General features: G+C 42.3%; 1 long non-coding RNA gene across 1 annotated transcript; it reads right to left on the minus strand.

The window, feature by feature from the left end:
* Positions 1-5682: 5682 nt before the first annotated feature.
* Positions 5683-18272, minus strand: LOC116941666 (uncharacterized). The gene is made up of 4 exons (XR_004402710.2): positions 17216-18272; positions 16216-16331; positions 6597-6679; positions 5683-6081 (listed from the first exon to the last, which is right to left on the minus strand). It is a non-coding gene; the product is annotated as an uncharacterized LOC116941666 (long non-coding RNA).
* Positions 18273-20127: the final 1855 nt, after the last annotated feature.

Here is a 20127-nt window from a genome sequence, read left to right on the forward strand (position 1 = left end):
TGGTCGGTAGGTAAAGTAGGTAGGGTAGGAAGTTAAGTTATAAAGTGAGGAAGTGTAGGTTGGTAGATTGGTGAGAAAAGTCAGATAGGTAGGTAATGTTGGTAAGGTTATGTAGGTAGACTTCAGCAATCAATGTTGGAAGTCACAGTGTTGGAGCAAAGCTTAAAATATCAAGCTACAAATACACGTACGTGTATGTGCGTTGAACTTCTTTCGTACCGTACGTAGCCAACCGTGCTAATCAGAGGTGCGGGGGAAGGAAACTAAACAACTTATTCAAAATAAATACAGCTCAAGGTTACAAATGGATTATAATATAAAATAAGAAACGAAATATCGAATATACTTTAAAAAGTAATATTCACATGTATAAAAAGTTGCGTGATATATTTGGACAAAAATCTAATTTATTGTTAAAGCTTTTCCACAACATCTATATTATTTAATGTGACGTGGAGTACATAGTAATGCGGCAGTTCCTCCAGGGCCAGAGTAGTGCTGAATTTATTATCATGTTACATCCGCAGTAGGCACCCTCCGCTCGGTGATCAGACAGACATTTAATTGACCATTAAAAAGTTAATGTAGTTTCCTTCACAGCTTTTAAACGACACTTCCCTTCCCAAGGCTCCACCTATTTGTCTTGATTTAAAATCTTGCCGCAACACGTCCACTTGACTTTCTCTTGCCAACAGAGGCTGACACACCAATCTCATTTGTTTATTGATTTTAATATGAATAATAATCATCATCATCATTTACAGCCCTTTGTCAATCCACTGCTGAATGAGGGCCTCCCCACACCATGTCAATCATAAGGGTTGTTTGACCATACTTCACCACCCTGGTGAGTGCATGTTGATGATGGGTTCAGACACTACTCGCTACTGCAATTAGTCGTGGTTGGAAATTTAACTGCGGCCCCTGGGTTCATAGCGCAGTGCACATACCACTCTGCTACCTCTCCACCCTTTACTTGTATACTAAATGTGAAACATATAACCATACAATCTTGATTTGAAGCTTTCCTGACTGCAGGAATCTACACTGTTTGGTTCTTTTGGTAAAGTCACGTAGGTAGAAAAAAACAACTTCAACCGAGAAGATGGGTACAAACTAAGCAATCATTGGAAGGACGTTATTAACCAGGTGAAGTCTTAACTGACTGTGATGTTTCCATCCTACCTGTCTATGTCAGCTGTTATTTCCGACTCTCTGTGTGTGTCTCTCTCTCTCTCTGTGCCTCTCTCTTAGATCTCTCACATTTCCTTTAGATTGAACTCTCATGCTCACATGTCCTTTGAATTGCACTCTCATGCTCACATGTCCTTTGAATTGCACTCTCATGCTCACATGTCCTTTGGATTGCACTCTCATGCTCACATGTCCTTTGGATTGCACTCTCATGCCCTTTGGATTGCACTGTCATGCTCACATGTCTTTTGGATTGCACTCTCATGGTGCTAATCTCTCATTAACACTGCTGTTGTGCGCATATGCGGAGATGATACTCTTATGCGGCGACGGAAGCTCATTCATGCTAATCTCCCTCCCTAATCCCTCTCTCCCTAATCTCCCCCATTAACACAACTGACGAGCTTGCGTCCGTGGATGGAATTCCTTTCCAGCTCAGACCCCGCTTGCTTGCCCATCGCCACGTAAACAACCTCCTTCTTGTAACAGCTCTCTCGCCGGTTCAGCAGTTCCACTGCTGGATTATTTTTTTCCACCTGAGGACGACCGCTCGTGTTGCGATCGAAACGTCGTGATATATTATTTTTGTATTTTGTTTTATTTTTCTACCTACGTGACTTTACCGAAAGAACCAAAGAGTATACTCATTGAAAAAAAGCATAATGTTGACAATCCATTTATGTATTTATTTTCTTCCCTGTAGTTGAATCGGTTTGAAAGACCTTAAAACACTCTCCTACGTTTATTTAGGTCCTGAGTTGCAACGATGCATTGTCACTTTCGCCAACCTAAGTTGACCTTCGAATGTCGTATTGGTCAGCGGTGGATTTCCCATCTCTGCTCCACTTCATTTCTCATTCCGCTTGTGAGTCGAGCAAGCGGCGTCTCAGCAAGAGGGGAGCAGCTGCAGTCTCTTGTTTCATCGGTGTAAACAAGGCGTCATTCCCCGTGCTCGATCGACGTGACCTCATTCGGCAGGATTCACGTCACATTTGAGCCGTAACATATCGTGCTCCCAGTCTCTGGAAAAAAAAATATCTATATGTATAAAATCTCTGACAGTAAAATGGTAAAAATGTAGCCCAGCAATTACTTGTTCGTGCCACTGCCGGCAGAAGAGCCTCCACTAGAGGGCCCTCTATTGAGCCCCTTTAGATGGTAGTCTAATCTAGCCTTACACGCTGCCCAGATGTATTTGAATATATGGGAGTATACCCTCACTTTACCGCTCCACACTCAACTTTCCAATTGACTAATTGTGCTTTGCGCTTTTATCCTGCATGTGTGGACAGGGGTTGGGTGATTGAAGACTAAACTTAAACTCATAAACATTTGTTTTTATTCTACCAGGTAAGGCCCTACTGAGCTATACTGCTTTTCCAGAAGCGACCTGGCCACAAACGATAGCTCAACGAAGTGGCTCATCACGCGGGGCATTTATAACAGCCGAATACTCTAACCGCGTGTTTCTCAATGTGGAGGGAAAACCCGGAGGACCTGGATAAAAATACACGCGACCACAGGGAAAACATGCAAACTCGAGGTCTACAGGCTTCGTCAGGGTTGGGATCGAACCCACGACCTCCTGTATACCACGCAATGTAGTTAACATCTCGCTACCGTGGCGCCTTTAAGACACATGCCCCATTGTTTCAATCACCACACTGAAAGAGTTGGAATTGAACCAGCGCTACAATCATACGAATGCAAATATCCCACACGTGATTACAAGTATTACGCAGCAAATATAGAATGAAAACCCCGTTGACTTCATAGCAATGCTTTGTCGCAATGGCGGCCTCTTTTGAAGGCGGCATTGAGACGCTAGAGACGACGACGACGACGCTTCTGAACAAGTTCAAACGCAATTTGGATGGGCATGCAGACCTCCAGGGTGCGAGGTGGTGGGGGGGGCCAGTGAAGCTGCCCGATTACGGCAGCGTGGGGAGGGGAAGGAGAGGACGACTCCCAAAGCGCTTGAAGCAACTCACGTGTGAAAACACGGTGCCGGATCAAATGCGGCTGACAACAAACATTCCGCGGCTCACGCTGGGTGCAATGCGAGCACGTGCCAGGGAAGCAATTGATAACTCTGAGCATTCCCTCCGCAACCACACCGGTGCTCAAAGTGTCTTATTGTCGGTCCGTGAGTAAAGTGTGCGCGTGTGTGTGTGTGTTTATTTTCTCGTGGCCTTCTACAGTGCAGATAAGCAGCAACGCGTTCGGCGTTGTGACCGCGACGTGATATTGCTGCTGTGATACGCTACAGCCAGTGGCTGGAGCTTGGCTACGAAGGCGATGGTCCTCATGAAAGTGACATCAGGCGTCAATTTTATTTGCTTCAATTATTCACAGTGTGTGCTTCTCACCAGAAAAAGAGCACGCCTTCGAAATGGGGAACCCTCCAAAATATTGCATTAGGCTCGCAAAATTCACATCAGATAAATGAACCTGATGGCGTGACCCTGGGGTCCCGAATAAACGGAAGTCAAAATCGTAATGAATTTATTTATTTATTTTTTGGCGACTCCGTCCCACCGCGCACATAAACGCCGTGACCCACGTGTCGCGGATCATTCTGTTGTCGTGTCGTCCAAGCGCAGCATCGAGGACGAATGCGCTGAAGAAACAACACTTTGAAACTTTGATTATTAGCGCGTCGTGTCGAGCTCGTCGAGAGCAATAGATCGCCGTGTCATTCGCCTTCAACAGACATAAAATGACGTCGCAACGCAGTTTATGCGAGAGCCAGGGACTTATGGGACCCCCGGGGTCCCGCCATAAGGCTCATTAATGTATGTGATGGTAGATATGGCGTATGGCACCTCTATACACATTGCCGATTGAAGAGTTCACGGTGATATACGAGGAACCCGCACGACTGCTGGCTCATGCCATTGCTAGCGGAAGGTGCTCCACTCAGAATGAGAATCTTCATTCATCCTGGAGAAATCCGATGAGCTATGAAGCTCTTTTTCACACATGTCCATTAGTCACACTAAAAGGAGCGCTGTAAAACGCTGCTCTGTAAGGCACTTTAGCCAGATGTGGCCTGCCGATCGAAGCAATGTGGTTTTCTCAATTTCTACTGCTAGGTGGACAGAAGCTTTCTTATCTAAGAACCTTGCACCATTTTTTCTAACTGCCGCGCCAGGAACCGGCAACCTCTGGATTACAAGTCCAGCAACCGCACATCACACACAAGGTGCTTGCCACAAATGAACCACAATTCCTTGCTGATCTCGTCAAGAAGCACAAACCATTATCACGCGAACTCCGCTCATCCTCGCATTGGCTCGTTCGATGGCTAACCATCGAACAAAGATGGTTACTGCACCGCTCACTTTCAGATATGAAGACGCCACCGGAGCTATGCAGTTTTAATTCGAGATTGAAAACGAATTTCTTTCGAACTGCTTTTTGTGTTTAGTTTGTTGTCCTTCACCCGCACCTCCAATTAGCTCGGTTGAATACGTATGATGCGAAAGGTGTTCAACACGCATAAATAATTATGGTGTGAAAACTAAGATTAAAACATTGCTCTCCCACGTGTGCTTAATAATTAATACACACCGTCTGCAAACATCTATTTTAGGTAATAATTTATGTTTAACTTGCCATTGACTATTGTGTACCAACAAGTGTGCAATTTACCGCTGCACTTATTCTATACGCCAGTGGAATTAATGTTTAAACATCCCAATTATTGGTAACATCAAGTAGCATGGCAGTAATTAGTATGTAATAACTGTGTAATGAATTGGTAATTATCCAGGAACAACATTACAAATACAGTATACACTCACTGGATAATTACATAGCCATTACATGGCAGTTACCCAGCAACATTCATACCCATGTAGTCTGATGGCCGGTCAAGTCCACTGCAGGACTTTCTGTGCCAACCAGGATGGCCAATGATCGGCAGGCAAGGTATTTCCTCGTTATTTGCGAGGGATACGTTCCGGAGATGCTTGTGCATAGCAAATTTCGCGGATAATGATATTGCCCTCCGAAAACATATTATTTTTAATGAATCGCCTCAATAAATATGTAAATAAGCTATTAAATACACAAATATGATCATAATAACAAACATATTTTGCGGTTATAATTAGCGTTTAGTAAATATCTTTCATCTCTTTATCTCATGACTTTTTCTGTCATCACTTTAACTCCCATCACTTTATCTCTCATTACTTTATCTCACCACTTAATCTCTCATCACTTTATCTCTCTCTCTCTCTCATGCAGTCGTGTAGAGTTCCAGATGCGATTTGCGGAAAGCCAAAACCGCGGATACCAAGTTTGCGATTAACGAGGGAATATCGTAATTTGAGAGTGCATAATCTTGATTTGAAGCAAAAAAAATATTGCTGTGGTTTCCCACCTGATGATGATTGCTTGTGTTGCAATCGAAACGTCGTTGATTTGTTTGTATTTTATTTCATTTTATTTCTCACTACGTGACTTTGCCGAAAGAACCAAAAAGTTGAGAGTGCATGTTTGAAGATAGAACACCAACCTTGCTATTAACAGGCTGCAAATTAATGATAATATGTTGTGATTGATGGAATATGCTTTAAGCCGGGTCGTCGCAAAGCACGTTACACCCAGCAAGCAACTTACATCAGGACATCTCATCTCAAAGAGAAGCGTTAGCCGGGGTCTCAGTGTGGATCCTACTTTAAGTTATCGGTTACTTTTTGCGTTTGCTTTGTTAAAATAAAAAAACATTCTTCCTTAATTATTTTTATTCAGGAAAGAATGTAGTCATGTTTTTGTGTGTGTTGTTTTATGTTTTCTGTAAGATGTAAAGTACATGTACCAATACTCGCTATTTGTACCGCAACCGATGTAACCACTGGCTGTCTTTCCCAGCAGGTCCTGTCAATGTGCAAATAAAATAGTAAGCACATAATTCTGTTTTATATTTTAAATAAACAACAAAAAAATGATGTTTAGTAATTAACTGATCCACGCTAAGCAGCTGGGAAGACAAACCTAATTTTAATGGGGCACACTCACATATCTCATTTGCTGGGCAGTTGTCCCAATAGTTAATTTTTTTGGGATATTTTGTCAATTGCATACTCATTGTGGTATCGGAAATCATGTCATGCCATCAAGATACTTCTATTTAGAACTCTGCAGGTATTTGTACATCATACTTTGCTAAATAATGGTTTCAGGTGATGCCATTGCAGAACTACTTCTGAATTCCATTCGATTTACTTTTTACAACAGGCACGTCTTTTAACGGCTTGCATTGATTATTTGGCATATGCTAATGAAATAGTTTTTACATCTCAGAGCTGGAATAAGACACATTAAGTGAATAACTAAATTTACTATAATGGTTTCTGCAGGCTTTGCTGGCTGAGTCATGAACATTTACTTACCGTACATGAGGGCCCAGTTTAGTTATGGGTGGCTGCGCAGATATGAACCCAGGATCTCAGTAATGCCAGCGCAGTGCTCTGACCTGTAAGACACCCATTCACTTCTTTCACATCCAGGTTTTATCCGTGGCAATGAAATTAAACCACGTAGCCTTGTGATGGTTTAACAAGGTGTGCATTTAAAATTTTCTTTCGATATACGTCGTGATGCGTAGAAAAAAAGGCGTGAGTAATTTAATAAATGTTCACATTTAAATTAAATAACTCAGTCATGGATCGATGCCTCAATCATTCTTTTAATCAAAAAGGGAGTCAAATCTGATTTGAGGAATTACAGACCCATTAGCCTTCCATCACACACGTGTACAAATTATTAACAAAGGTCACAAGGAACCAAATAAACCAAATAAGGGACGACTTAGAGGCCAATTAAAAGCAGATTTATTTTTTTAAAATATATACTTCTACTATGGACACCACAATACTATTGTTGCACGTTAGAAGTGACGATATGAGGTGCTCCAGGTCAATGGCAACACATTGAATTTGTTATGGGACCTCCCTTGCCAGTATCAAAATATAAGAATAGGTTTTACCCTTTCTGGCAATAAAACAGCTGTGTTAAGATGTTACAACACCAAACTGAAACCTTTTGCAGGGAATTATGTTTGCATTAACCACAAATACTTGTGGTGGACATGCAAACAAAAAAACCTGCTCTGGGAGTATATGCATTGTCTTTGAAACTGATTGGTCCACACCAGAGACCAATCAGAGACCAATCAGTTTCAAAGACAATGCACATACTGTCAGAGCATGTTTTTTTGTTTGAATGTTCATCACAAGTATTTGTGGTTAATGCAGACACGATTCCTTGCAAAAGGTGTCAGTTTGGTGTTTTAACATCTTAACACAGCTGTTTTATTGCCAGAAAGGGTAAACCCTATTCTTATACATTGAATTTGTAATCGTTGTAAAATGCAACAATGGGTGTTTTGCAGCGTGAAGGCCTGCAGCAGGCCTCCGTGGGGCTGCTGAGAGTACCAGGCTACTCAAGAATCCCCACAGTCACCTACTGGGTCAGAATTTATATTTCCCGCCCATGCACATTACAATTACTGCTTTTAACTGATAGCATTATACTGATTATAGGGACCTAATTTAGGGAGCTCATAATGCAAATGACGCAATTGCTACTAATAAAATACAGATTATTGACGGGGTCTCGATTTAAATTGTTGCCTCACCTTATCGAAACCGTTACAGATGAAAGTCTAAATAACAATATATATTTAAAATATATAATAAAAATATAAAAATTAAAAAGCTAAATTGAGGTTATGAAGTTTGTAGAAAAGTAAATGTTAGATTGGGTGTTACATAAGGTGACAAGCTGTCGCCAAGTTTATTAATACTAACAGGATAAGATTATTTCTAAAACTGGTAAGATAGTTTATGTTACATAAATGGAGAGAGTATTAACCACATGCAGATGTGCTATTGATAGTCATTTATAACAACCAATGTGAATTAATTAGACGTGTACAAATTTTATCAAGAAGGTTGCAGTGTAACGCTCAAAAATAAACTTGAGCAAAATGATATTCACTTAGAACCCGTTTGCTAAAATTAACTACATTGACGCAGCCGAAAAACGCACGAGAATGTGTATGCCGAGGTCAGAAATTAAAGGCAAATGAAATCAAAATGATACAAAGGTGCACGAGAACGTGTTGCAGCGCTTTTCGGGATGGGAATTCGGTCAAGAAAAGCCACGTGATTGTGCTTCTACACGAAAGTTTTGCGTGACGCGGAGCGATCATGTTCAGAAGTACCCCTGAGACAAAGTTCAGAAAAACACACAGGTCAGGGGATAAATGTCAATTACAGAGATCGTCTCATTGCCTGTCGAGCAAAGGTAAGTGCGACTGGGCATGACACTCCACGAGGAGGGACGATAGCCAATGGAAGAGATTGGTGATCGGAGTAGTAACTAAAGGAGAATACAAATATCCCCCGTATGGCCTTAATAGACTGTTGGGGCAAGTGCTGTTAGCGAGTAGCAACTGCGCAGGCCAGAACGGCACACCAGGGGGTGAGTGGCCAGGACCACGCCTGGCCGCCTTTGTCTCCCCAGTGGCGATGTTTACACAATCGCACCAGGTACTCATTTGAGACTGAGTCGACCTATAGGGAGGCTCATGACCGGTTCAGATAGTCGTCACTGGTGTTGGGCCATGAGCGGGAATCGTTTGTTGCGGTTGCACCCGATTCAAGAGCCGAATGGCTCACAGGGCTATACCAAATAAATGAACTATGAACTATGAACTCGGGTCGCCGGGTTCGTAGCTCAGCGTAGCACTCACCGTTGCACTCTCGCTCCACATGAAGGAGAATACACACCCCAGAGAATAACCACTGTGGAGATGGAGCAAAGGAATCCACGCTAGTGCATGAGCAACATTAACCAAGGCATTTGCAGAGCTGTGAGTGATGTCATAGGAGTGGGGAAACCTTAATCCACTGTTGGATAGATCATAAAATGGTGGTGGTGATTATGTTGAACAAAAGTAATTACAGTGGAGCAGATTAATGTTTTCGGGAAGAATCTCGAACACTTGTTTAAATAATGTAACGCTTCATTTCTAAGGATTATGTTAATCCATTTCGTTCAATTGTTTGAGAGCACTTATCTGCCGTGACTTAGGAAATGTAGATCCATCACGTATGCACGCTTGCATTACAGTAACTGCACCGTAGTTGTCATGCAATTCTAATCGGCATACGCAGTCATAGAAACATTGCATTGTGCCGCTCAACTGTTTTGGGAACTGTGCCTTATGAATAAATATGCATGAAGTGCTCCAAATTCGAATGGCTAACACGAAGCTTTAACTTGTTTTGCAAAGTGTACTCCGGCTGTTGCGAGGCATATACATGATTGCACCAAAAAACCCCACCCACGAATAAGCCACAATGTGTAAAAGACCCTCCGGTGTCCTCATATTCTGATGATATTTTATGCAAAATAAAAACTTCTAGTTGGCAGAAACGACACGCGCGCGAGGCATCGTCCTTGCAATGAATGAAGAGTGAGACGAACTCGGCAAACACCGAAATACAATGGTGCCCATGACAATGAAACAAACGCTTAGCTGTGTGTTATTATACAATGATGTCAGGGAGCTCTTGCAAAGGCGTTCAATGACTTTAATAGCAGTGTCTGCCCAGGTATGTGCGATGTCTTTCCATTGCAATCACAACGCTTTCAGCATCTCCACATTTGCCAACCCCCATGCACTGAGACCCAACGCCCTAACCATAACTCAAACCTCTCTTTTCTCTGCCTATGTAAAAATTGCCATCCCTTCCAAATCAACATTGCGTGTTTATTTAGAAACTTGTTCTTCTTATGTTTAATTTATTTTAACTGATCTCCTTGCTGTTTTTTTCTGGTGTACCACACTGCTCGGGCAGTCTCTAAACAGTCTCAATAATCGCCCGAATACCACTTTCCACTACAACAGAGCTCTGCCGAGCCAACCCGGATCAGCACAGGAGGTGGGTGCCAGGTTGATTTTCCACTGCAGATCACTGAACCGTGCCACTGACGTCACACGCAGCAGGACTCTGGGTACTGTTGCTTTGCGTACTTTACCATTCTGTTTTATGTTTGTATTGGTTGGAAAATGTGTGTTTATATCTACGTTAACGTCCATGAGCAAACAAAATCACGTTAAGAAAATGGGCATACACCAGTTTGTTTCTGTCCCTCTGCATAACAAAATATAGTATGTTTCAAGTCCATTGGCTGATTGGCTTTCATGATTTGCTTTTATTTTGTAATTGGAGAGATTGAGAAGAGACAGTAGTGCGCTCATTTTATTATCCTTCTTGGTAATAACGCCACCGCGAAATAGAAACGGGGTCTGCAGTAGAGATAAAGGTAATACTACTCATTTAGATATATTAGGTGCCTTAAAAAATATTTCACATCGCCATGCATATAAAGTAGGAAATGGGTGAGAGGTAACCAGGGAGAGAAAGACGCAAGAGACAGATAGATGACCACACAGAGGTCTAGTTAAACTAAACTAAAACTCTAAACATTTTTTTTTATTTTACCAGGTAAGGCCCATTGAGCTATGTTAGCTCTTTTAAAAAAGCGACCTGGCCACAAATGATTGCTCAGCAGAAGCGGCTTATTGCGGAAATTTTATAGCAGTCGAATACTGTAAACGAATGTTTTTAAATGTGTAGGGAAACACTGGAGGACCCAAAGAAAAATCCACACGACCACGGGGAGAACATGCGAACGAGCTCCTGTATACCAGGCGGGGGTAGTTAACATCTCTTAGCCACCGTGGCGCACAAACAGCCGGGACTTAGACGTCTCTCTTGACTGTGAGTCCTGACCTCCAAGGGCTGGGAATTCCAGAGCCGAGGCGCCATGTAGTCAACAGTTGAACATGATATGCTTTCTCAAAACAAGTGGTTCAGTACACCCAGTGGTGGTGCTGGACAATCCAGGGCACCCAAGGAGAAGTATTCCCCGCAACTTTCAATTCATGAACTCATTGAGAGGCGAAATAATATATATTTAAACAAAAGACAGAGATGGAGTGAGATGAGAGAAATGTGAATGGGATGAGAGGAGATAGATGCAAGACAACCCGTAATTGTAATGAAACGAGAGTGACATCGATATGTCGTATGAGATATGGGAAGGGAGCTGCAGACAGATATGAACGAGAGGTCTAATTACCTTGTTATTTTAATTTGCTCTTTCTATTCAATAATATCTGAAAATTGAGCTGATATCTGTTGAATCTGTATTTTTTTCATTAATCTGGGCCCCTTTAGCTTCTTAGGATCCTAAGCTCTGGCGTCGTTTGCTGTGCCTCGTGCCACCGCTGATTGCACTGATAGAAAGCCTTGGTCATTTTGGCACGAACGTACAGTGAATGAGAACCCAGCTCCTGATGGATATATACAGTTTAGCACTTTTATTTGCGTGGAATCCTTATAATAAAAGCAGCAGCTGAGTCCATTAAATGGGAAAATGGACAATCCTTGACAGATTGCCTCTCCTGAGAGTCAATTTCTCGACTGCATACCACACTGCATTCCCCGTTCGCTGGGGCTGCCATGTAATGATGTTAATTTAGGTTTTTTTTCTTTTAAATTATTTCGTCTGCCAAAATGTCTATTTATATGCATAGACTGTGTGACGTGTACCCAATGATGTTTCATTTCTGTCTCAAAACTCTTGTGTGATTGTGTAGGACAGGAAATGGGCTGAACATTATCAGAGAATGTCAAACAACAATTAATGTCACGGCACTAAAGCATTTGACAATGGTCTGTGTTTCACTAATTAAACAATTCGTTTGTTGTCAACATTGGGTCTCAGATTACACCCCCCCCCCCCCATTACATGATAAATGACATAAATTTATGTTAACAGTGTTGTGGAAAAATATTTGCAGCAAACATTAGTTTTTGCTAAAACAGCTGCTGAACAGCTGACATCTCAGATTACTCTGACTTGTATGCACGCACTGCAATTCCCTCTTTTGGCATGTGGGACCATCGTTAATGGAATAGCTGATGTGATTTGTTTGTATCCCAGGGGAAAAAAAAAATCACCCTGTTACTTACTGGCTATTGTGGTGCAATTTTGTCACTTAATTCACTCAAGGATGGCTTGAACAGTACCCGCTGTACAGCTTTGGGAATATGAGGCCATTTTTGTTCAGGATCGGTAACTTGAAAAGCCCCGGCTTCAGGAGAGCAGGCCACTTCACAAGGCTGGATATCCTAGCGGTTAACGCGCTCGACACTGAGCCAATTGCATGGAGCTGAGGCTTCAATTCCCACAGCCGCACGGCAATTTCTGCAGGGAATTACCAATGTGTGTCATCTTCTGAAAAGTGGACATTTCGAGGCCCGGTGACATCATTTGCAGGAGTTTGTAGGCCACTGTGTGGTCCATATTCGAAAACTTAATCACAGCATCCCCCCCTTCCCCACGGCTTGTGGTGGTTTGAATGCAATGACACGGCCGGCTGCCACGCGTGACCCCCTGCTTGGCCCTCGCTTGCCCCGGCCAGCCGGGAGTGCTTTATAACTGTCACGTAAAAGGTGCTATTTATGAATAAGCTTTGATTTGATTTATTGTGGTCATAATCCTTCACTCGTATCAACATGCTTCCAATTACAGCGGGAGGTACCAACTCAGCGACTGTGAATAGGCTTCACAGTCGCTGAGCAATTGCCGGCAACGTGGCATTACAAACTCTCATTAGCATAATTTCACAAGCCTGAAAATTCGTCACCGTTGTCTGCCATGCAAATAGCAACCATGATAGTGCTGGCAGTTGTGTGCAAGCTATGATGTAAAGCCTTGACTGTACTCCGCGCATCTCATACTCAAGCGAAGCTGCTTTGCCAGCGCCGTGATCTCGAGAGTAAAAAAAAGTATATATATATCACGGTCAAAGTAAAGCACGAAACACAATTGGGGAATGAGCGTCAGGTTTGATCAACGGCTGCACCCGATGGGCACAGTCAGTGCCACTGCCACTGGATTCATTTACATGAGCTCGTTGAACGGTAAATATTGACCTCGGACAATTTGTTCCTAAACCTTTGCAATGCAGACCTGTGAACCAATATTTACTCGTTGAAATGCTCATTTGAAGTAAGCTTCAGCCACTGCTGCCACGGTATGGCCTGTCGGGCAAGTTTTGGCTTTTTTTCGATTTTACCGAGGTCACGATTGTCCATCCAGCGCACAACGATGTATCCCTTTGCGAACCTAAATGTGTCAATTTGTTAATTCCAGCACAGCCGGGTAGATGGCACGACTAACATTGCATAACGTCAATAAATTCAATTCGCTGGAATATTGCGAACGTTTTAAAATATGCCTCAATCACACACGTTGTGGTGAATGTAAGCTGTTTCCAATGCCTGTATGGGTGACATAAACACGTTGCACACATACGAATCTAATACCATTGATTCTTACACCCGTGATTCAATGCATATATTATGAGCTTAATAATCAATATTAATCTATTAATCGATGCAACTATATACTCCTACTAGACAGTGCTGGGTGATGTCTTGGTCGATATTTGAAATCTGCCCATAATGGATGAAAATAACAACTAATCTCCATGGATATCTTGTTTTTTCACTTACTTGCATTGGAAACCTTGTGAAAATAAGCAAGTGGCAGATTTACCAAATAAATGCAATAAAATGTTCAAAAAAGTAATTTTTACATTCATGTTGTCTAAATTCCTGGTAATTATATTTGGCTACAACGACAACTTAAATGCCAACTTCATACCAGCCCGGTCATGCAGCCAATGGCATGCGGTAGCCTAAATTATATTTCGCTCTGACAACGCCGCTGTGAAACCCAACACATTAGTCAGTGCGCATCTCTCAGAGACATCAAGCAGGCTATCGCGAGAGCGATCAGCAATATCTGAAACCAATATATTTAATAGATTGTAGCTATCGATAGAAGAAAACATTTAATAACGTAATTTTTTGTATTAAAGTATTTCCATTATTAATCAAGAAAATACAGGGTGCCGCATGTACATTGTAAAGTACGGATGTGTTCCCGATGAACATGAAAACCAACATCTAGATGCAACATTTGTGATAAACTACATTTTAGTTCGTTTTAAATTTCTCAATGTCACTTTCATGATGTCACATCTGTTTCATTCATGCCCAAAATTGGATTCGTGTGGCATCAAGTGAGGTCACTTTTGTCAGCACGAAGACACGTTACATCATTACAATACGTAAATTATCTGAATAAGCCGAATATTAATTGGAACTGTCCTTTTAATAATGCCCCAAAAAAAAACGGACAACGTGTTTAAATCGGACACCACTGAAAAGCGATTTCACTGCAATTGGCATGCAGAAGATGAATGTAAAATGTGCCGCTTGGGCTCATAGAGGCATTAGATGTTATAACACCCTGGCTGTCACTAGTCGTGCACTGCAATGTTGCTCAGTGTTTTATCACCAAAGTCCAACATTTTGTCAATGATATATTTGGCTATGCAAAGGTTATGCAGCAATGCAATTTGTCAGTGATTTGCGGTGGTGGTCAAAATGTTCGGCAATGTTTATGAATCTTCTTAAGACAAGCGTGCATAGTAATTCAACCGGGTGCAATGTGAGTAAATATTCTCCAATACAATATAGCTTAAACATATCAGCTCCAAGCCAGCAGTTTTCGTTATACTGGCTGGACAAATGCTCATGCACTCATGCCTACATCAGAATATGAAATGCATTTTAAATACAAATCTGTTGCAACCTTCGAGAAGTCAGTAATACACATTGTGATTTATTCGTCACGCTGACATTTTTTAACAAAAATTGCAATTTTAAATTAAATGATTTAATGTGTGGCAATGGGTTCTCCTGCATGTTTACAAGATATATGTTTCGTCACATTTCATCTCCAGCTTGCTAATGCACGTCTTGGCTATCACGCTTCATCTGTTAATGGTTGTTTGAGCTTATAGGCATGATCCACGTTGGCGATATAACAGGTGTTACCAATACTCCACTTAAAAAAATGAGAGCAATTATATTACTTGCTGTACCGTACACATGTAAAAATTAACACCCCCAGCATTCTTTCTTATTTGTGCCATCTTGTTTGTGTTGTATCCAGTTTGTTCGGTTCAATTTCCAAAATTGTTTGTTCATTTTCGTCTGAATGTTACATTAGCATAACATCCGCATTTAATTTACATAACTACTACTGTATATACATCATGCTCATGCACACAAATTGAATCACGTTTCGCTTAGTGTGAGAATCGTTTGTTTTTAATTCAACGGAAGTGTCGTCACATGCCGATTGAGTGGTATTATTGATACGCGGTCTTTCAGCACAGATGTAGTGCATGTTTTTTTTATTTCACCTCCAGCCCCCAACGTTATCCCAATCGTGCTCTCAGTTTGCCACGTGAAGAGATGGAGTATCCGTTCAGATCTTTCGCAGAGCGGTGCGACCCTTTGTTTTGGAATGGCCCACGGAAGGGGATACAGCATGGCCACGTCTCTGAGGCTTCATCAACTGACCTCTGACGCGCCAAGTCTAGGGGCAGCACTTGCCCACCCACTCCGCCGCAGGCGGTAGCGTTTCGTCAAGCAACACGCGAACCAACATTTCCTTCTCACGGCTAGAATGTCGCCATATTAATTGCGGTTTCCAAAGCGTTCAATGTGATTGGGGGCTTGTTTTGTGTGTAGTCATTGGTGCCCGGGCTGAAACCATCAACTCGTTACACCTAAGGACCCCGGTTTAATCAGGGGCAGACCGCCTGCATTCAAACACGGTAACTCCACAGTGTCAGCTCTTTACTCTCACCTCTAAGCCATTTGGCCACCTCGCAGCATTTATGTCACTTAAATAAATGAGATTTGTTTGATTTTACAACATTTTGCGTGTCTATGCTACTTTAATTGTTTATGTTACTGCCAAAGGAAAAAAAAAATAGTTTCTTACTGCATTATATGCGGTGCACAAACCACAACTTTCACCATTATGAAGTATTTATTGACCTACCGAGTTTTATTCATGAAGTGACCCAGAAGGCAAATATTTCACAGCTCACCAAAGGGGTTCCATTTCCCAACCCCACACGAATCCTCCATCCACGAGTTATGCACTGCGGACAAAACCTGTCACATTCGCATAGTACACACCGCATTGAAACGCTTCAGGGATAAAGACAATGGGCTGCATTGTTGTAGCAAAATTACTCTAGTCAATTGGCAATGAAGGTGCAAAGAGCACTGTGCCTTTTTTTTTCCTCTTTTGTTTCTGCCAGTGCTGGAGGATTTTTGGCTCGGTCTGACCGTGAGAAAAAGCAGCCAAGGCACTACATTGATGTTTACCTCATCTCTCGAGGTGCTTAAAGCCATCCTTGACATCAAAGGCAATTGCCGTCTGCTTTTATCCACTACATATTTTAATCTGAAAATGAGCTGCACGGTTTGACCATTTTAGACGTATAATTAAGCAGAATTACAATTCATTCTCCGTATCAGCTGCAGGCATAAGCCATGCACGTTATTGCTTAGAATATTCGACAGCATTGAATTAATTGGACATGCGCTGCAGTCCTGCTGTCGTGGTCACGTAATAGTTAATTGAGTCATACTTATTGAGGGTACCACTGTGTAACACTGTGACGAATATACAATTTTAAGCCTCTTTTCCCCGTGTCGGTAACTGATTGGGCTCACTGAAAGTTGCTAAAAGTCATGCAGAACACAGTCGCGCATCTTGTTATTTCTGCCCTATGTTAGCCGACACAGTGTGTTGTCGCTAGGTGTTATCGACACTGATATACGGGCAACGTTAATAACCAGAGGATGCGAATAGTCTCATTCACTCAATAGCGGGATCGTTGAAAGATTTTAAAGGTGTGTATTGCGTGCACATTTCAATTTCAGTTTAATTTTAAGCATCGTTTCAAATGACGGAGAATTACTCTGAAATTCCAGCTGGGATGCTGTCCTTGTAACATTGAAAGCAAGATGTTCGCCTCCTACGACGTTACCTTTATTGCTGAAGGGAAGAAGATTCTGGAATGCCCCATTATCAGACGCCGTCATCAGCTAAGTGTTCCATCGGAGAAGTCTTTTCAACCTCTTCGCGCTGCAATTATTCACCATTAAGGTGGTTAAAGCGCAACGCCTTTTTTTTGTGTGCGCAATCACGCTTTCAAAATCACTTTCCCTCTCGCTGCTCACTCCCACTGCGCAGGGCGTGATTCCCGACGTCCCATGCGCAGACTCATCAGCGACAACGTACACGTTCCGCGCGGCTGTCACTCCTGGAACCTTCAGCGCGGCATATTTTTTTTCTCACCGTGTCTTTGCCTTAGCACCCCCTCCCCCCGCTGCTTCCAAAATTGAGTCGTTATTTCTGCTATTTTGTGGCGTTATTTTTTGTTGTTTAAAAGGAGCCGCCGTGAGAAAGGGAGTCTGCATTAATTGAATTGATTTTCTCCACTTTCTATCACATTAATGTGTACTTGCTTCCTTTGCAAAACATTAAAAGCGCTATATGTATTTGCTTCAAAAAACATATATATATCGCACTTGGACTTTTATTTACGGTTTCAAAATCAGCTACTCCACAATGCACTCGGTTGTCACTTGTTGGGTATTTGTACATTCGAAGCTGTTGAACCATCATCAGACTGGGTCAATCCACTGCTGGTTGAAGGCCTCCCGAATCCACCAGCATATCTCACAATCACGTGATATACTAATCCACCTAGTACCTGTACACAAGATAATTTAATCGCTTCATCTCCACCGGTGGGCGTCCTTTAGGATGTGTTCCGTTAGTTTGGCTGCTACGTCATAATTCTGCTTGACCATCAGCCCACGTACATTTACTTTTCTTCACAGATTTAACCACGTTTTTTAGCTGTGTATTTTCTATAAACCACGTGCTCCTCTTTCTGTCTCTCAATGTAAGTCCGAGCATGTCATTGTTCCTTACGTGTGTTGTAGTAAAATGTTTGTTTAGTGTTAATAGCCACTTTGCTAAACCATGTGAGACATACTCTTTGGTTCTATTCGGTAAAGTCACGTAGGTAAAAAAAAAAAAAAATCACGACGTTTCGGTCACAACACAAGTGGCCTTCATCAGGTGAAGGGACCAGACTGTCCAGAGGACAGCGCTGGAGTGAAGAAAGCCAAGCGCAGGTCGCCTCCTTTAAGCTGTGAGGGGGTAAACAGAAAACGCCTTGACAAAGGAATTAATATAAAATGTACTACTGTTGATGTACTACTGTGAAAGTTTGGGATGCCACTACTTGAATAAATATACTGTACCATTGAAAATTAGTTTAATGATTGGTTCGATTTAGAACATCTTTCCAATGAGTGCTTAATTTATGAGACATATGAGACTGTTGAATAAAAAGTTAAAAGTGCAGCTCTGCGATTTATGGCTCAGGCCACTGCTGTCAGAAGGGCCTCCACTCGGGAGATATAACTCTATTAGAGAGTCCCTCTAGAGGATTTTTCGGCCTCTTCATTTACGCTTGCCAGACATCTTGGAAGACGTGGGGGTACCCACACTAATTCCTCCCAAATGTGACCAGCTGATCAATTATCTGTGGTAGTACCCATTGTTTACCCTTTGTCTTCCCATTGTTTCCACTGGCGCACCCAGAAGTTCTAACTGGCAGCCCGTGGATCGCACGTCTTGGGTGCTAAGAATTACAGTACTGCGGCATTCCTTCTGTTGTTGAATATGTGAACTCAAAAAGGCCAGTGTGATCGCGCAGCGAGCGGAGGTCACGATCTTTCGTCCTTGCCACGCGCTTGTTAAAACAATTTCCCACTGATCGGATGAAACCCACGGACATCGTCGCTCTGTGCATTTACACTGAGTGAAAGTGAGTAATTTGGCAGCTTCACCCGACATCAAAAACTTTCCACGCACAGCCTACCCATGATGCGAATCGTAGGCGATGGCGGATTTCACTCGATGCGATGTCTGAGTGTTGGGTTGCAAGCGTGCTTCAGAGAGATGGGTGGGCATGCATTGCTTTTTTGTGCTTTTTGGTTTGGTGCCATTTTTCAATTAGTTATTTTTTGCTTGCGAGTAGGGTTTTCATTTCCGTGGTAGTTGCTTTAAATTGTATTTGATCCGTTATATATAATTAATGTGTAGCGTTGTGGGATGGAATTAGCATAAAAGATGCGATATCAAATGTAATTATTTGGCAACTCAGAAAACAACTACTTACTTTAAGCCCTTGTTATAAATAGGCTGCCAGTGAACGCTGTTATTATGCAGCTTGAAGCCACTGTGTTTGTTCCATGAAACAAAATAAGCTTTGGAAATTACGTATATTTGGTGTGTGTAGGCAATGTTTACACAGGTATTGAGCACTGTGCATCGACCCATCTTGCTTATTTTATTTTCTCATTCATAATAATACATGTGCCCTTCATTTAGCATGTTCTTTGTTTGTTGGCCAATGCAATTAAATTGAATTCATGTTTATTGGGCAGGAATGAATCGGAGTGCCCAGAAAGAGCCCTCCGCACCAAGGGGTGACACTCAGCAACTCCGTCTGTTGGCCAATTGACAACCGCGTGCCTACAGCGCCTGACGAACCCTGGAACCCGGTGACCCATCCAAGTCGTCACGACGTGCAAACCTTCTTAGCTCACCGCTATCAGTGATTTTTGCAGCGGGGAAACCCGGTGCTGCGAAACCTCATTGTGAGCCCCATGAAAAGCATATACGTAAATGTATGCAGGTGAGCGGGGGGGGGGGGGGGTAAACAATTATTAACATACTTTGGTCGCCTGATGAAGCTAGTTGTAATTACTGGCGAAACGTCGTACTCAGTTTGTACATGTTGTGGCTTGGCTCTCCAGCACGCCGGTGTGCTGTACTAGTGACGAATTGGCCACGTTCTGTTTACGTGACAAACCTTAC

Source organism: Petromyzon marinus, chromosome 12 (assembly GCF_048934315.1).
Source record: "Petromyzon marinus isolate PM22_M1 ecotype Great Lakes invasive population chromosome 12, UKy_Petmar_22M1.pri1.0, whole genome shotgun sequence".
Classification (NCBI taxonomy): Eukaryota; Metazoa; Chordata; class Hyperoartia; order Petromyzontiformes; family Petromyzontidae; genus Petromyzon; species Petromyzon marinus.